The 2,943-nt window shown below is 27.3% G+C and overlaps 1 long non-coding RNA gene across 1 annotated transcript; it reads left to right on the forward strand.

Moving 5' to 3' along the window:
• On the forward strand, nucleotides 637-2,006 carry LOC110269005. The gene is made up of 2 exons (XR_002357837.1): nucleotides 637-1,128; nucleotides 1,349-2,006. It is a non-coding gene; the product is annotated as an uncharacterized LOC110269005 (long non-coding RNA).

Below are 2,943 nucleotides of genomic sequence, written 5' to 3' on the forward strand. Positions count from 1 at the left end.
ATAAATTCATAAAAAATTTAATATTATGTTATAATATTAATTATTTTAAAAATTTAAATTAATAAAAAATACACAAATATTATATAAAATCCACATAACATGAGTTTCATGTTCCAATAATTCAGAAATATGTGGTATTTTGATTTACCCGTCAAAATCAAGATCTAGAATATTTTTCTTTAATCAAATAAGGTTTCCTTTAATGATGTCAACATGTATTATTAGTTAACATAACATTTAAATATTTATTCAAATAACGTGTAGCCACACTTCATTTTCAAGTGTTGAGGAACTTTTTCTAAAAAAAATATTTAAAGACTATTTACAAAATATCTTTATATATTTTATAGAATATAACCCAGTTGATCCCTTCTTAAAAAAGTGAGCACAAACAACAAATTAAAAGATACATGCTATACATGCAATATCACCTAATCTATATTCAAAAAGGTCAGCTAATTAACCCTAAATTTATATTTGATTAAACAACTATATTTGGTTACAGGTAGGTTTGAGTGTCCACAAACAATTTAATTAATTATTAAAAATTAATTTCCTTTTTCAATTTAATTTCTTTTTAATATATTTACTATTTTGATTGTGAATATATATTGCAACGTCCCCTTCTCTCTTCTGCTTCTATAAATACCTCTGCTACGTTCCTCCCCACCATGTATCAGAAGCATTTAATGTCACATAATGGTTGCTAGCTATCCTTCTACCATTTCATTTCAATTTTTTTATATATATATATACAATAAAAGGGTAGTAGTATTGGTGATCTTATTACATACATATATAGCACTTCATCTTCTTCTTCATAATGGTGTGAGTTTTTTTTTTTATAATATAGTGTGGAAGAATCTGTAAAGCTCAGGAGGGATAGCGCCACGGAAGCATCGACGATGATCCGTTGTTTGTGAAGAGTTTTTACGCTCTTTGATCTTCTGTAGCGCTATCCATCCTGAGTTTCATGGGTTCTTCACACTGCTTCCAATGAATCTTTGGATTTTTTTTTTTTTTGGGATATGTGGATGAATATGATCTATGCTTTCATCATAAGAAGAAGAAAAACGTAACACCAATATTGGATTATTGGTCCCTCATAATAATCATGCACTATACAAGGTGATGAATCTTTTGATTACTCTATATATAGTTATTGTCCTCTCTTTCATTTTTGTTATGCTAGTTTTAGTGACTAATAACATATATTTTCTTCTTTTCTTTTTTTTTTTCCTCCTCTTTTGATCTTTTCGTTCTCCCTTTGTGTATTGTTATGGAAATTTTAATGACTAACTACTTATCTTATTTCTTTTTTTCCTTCTATTTTTTGCTTCCTCTCAAGAGCAAGTGGCTTGGTTAGAATGAATATGGAGAAAAATGGAGGAGAGAAAAAAAAAAAAAAAAACTAAAATTGTAAAGCTATATGGATTATCAAGTTCTTATTTTCTTTCTCTTTTTGTTTTCATCAAAGAGCTCTCTTATATTAATTTTGTGTGTCCTTTGGTATAATATTCATCTTTAGCATCACATCAAAGATTTGATACAAACATGAGATAGAATATGTTTACAAATTAAATATATAATTTTTTATTTTTGAAAGTAAATGTATTATTATTCTTTTAGTTGCTTAAAAGGTTGTAATAAATGTATCACTTGAATTATTGAAGTAGTGTATATATATGTCCAATGATGATACACCACAAAAAGTTGAGATCTTCTAATTATATTCTCATCACCATAATATACGTTTCTTGTGGTGTTGTTGAAGTCATCAAAATAGCAAGAAAAGAGTTTATTTGATTTTATTGAGGAGGTATATCTGAGTTTCATTATTGAGGAAAGCATAGCTTTAAATCTAAGAGTACTATAGGGTGTGTAGTACTTTTTAATTTCCATTATTTTGTGGCCTTTTATGCACTGTTGACATAACTTGGCATCATCCTCAAATTGCGCAAAGGATAGGAATTCAAGAAGAAGAAGAAGAAGATATAAAAAAAAAAGGGAAAATTAAATAATAGACATATAATATAATTTAACCCCCCAAAAAAATTAAGATTAAATCTAAATGTTATCCTACCATACATCTCACTCCTAAGTATAAACCAAACATTGCTACATTATCACGTGGGTATTGATATTTGATAGACTAGGGATGTTGACTACTCCCAACTTCGTGCAAGTCACGGTCTTCAGTGCAAATTCCCATGATCATTTACATTGCCTAACTTTAAAGCTAAGCTTTTTATTATTATAATTTAATTTATTTTAGTTCATTTTATGTTATGTATATGTATATTTATTTATTTGCTGAATTCTCTATCTGTATCTATGACCCCCCACACTCTCCTTAATTCTGTGATATACAGTTTGAAGCCTTCAATAATTATGAATGGACTCTTGTGGAGACATCATTGCGTGTATTTGGGATTGATTCACGTATATAAATTAAATCAAATCAAATGTATATTCAATATTTCTTTATATTTATATATATATATTGAATAAAGATATGTTCATACAGTAGTAGTGGACAATAGTCATGCTTCTAATTAGAGTAGTTTAAAATATTTATAATTATAAAATATTAATGTATATATATTCCTTTGCTATTGATAAAGTCACATGTCTAACTTATTGACATGGTATTCTTTCGAAAAAACGAATGTTTTCTTTTCCAAAAAGTTGCTTTTTCAATTTGACTTAGATAAATCTATTTTCAGATTTCAATATTATACCGAGGAGACGCCATTTCTCTTACAACGAATCACTGTATGAACATATAGGGTCAAAATTGTACGCACATATTAAAGCCCTTATATGCATTAGGGTTAAGAAAAGTAAAAGGAGTATGAATTTTCACTTTTCACTTTCAACTCATACAATAAAAATTTAATTTAATTTTAATGTATTTACAATGAAAATTAAATTTACATATAT

The sequence above is a fragment of the Arachis ipaensis genome, chromosome B02 (assembly GCF_000816755.2).
Source record: "Arachis ipaensis cultivar K30076 chromosome B02, Araip1.1, whole genome shotgun sequence".
Lineage (NCBI taxonomy): Eukaryota > Viridiplantae > Streptophyta > Magnoliopsida > Fabales > Fabaceae > Arachis > Arachis ipaensis.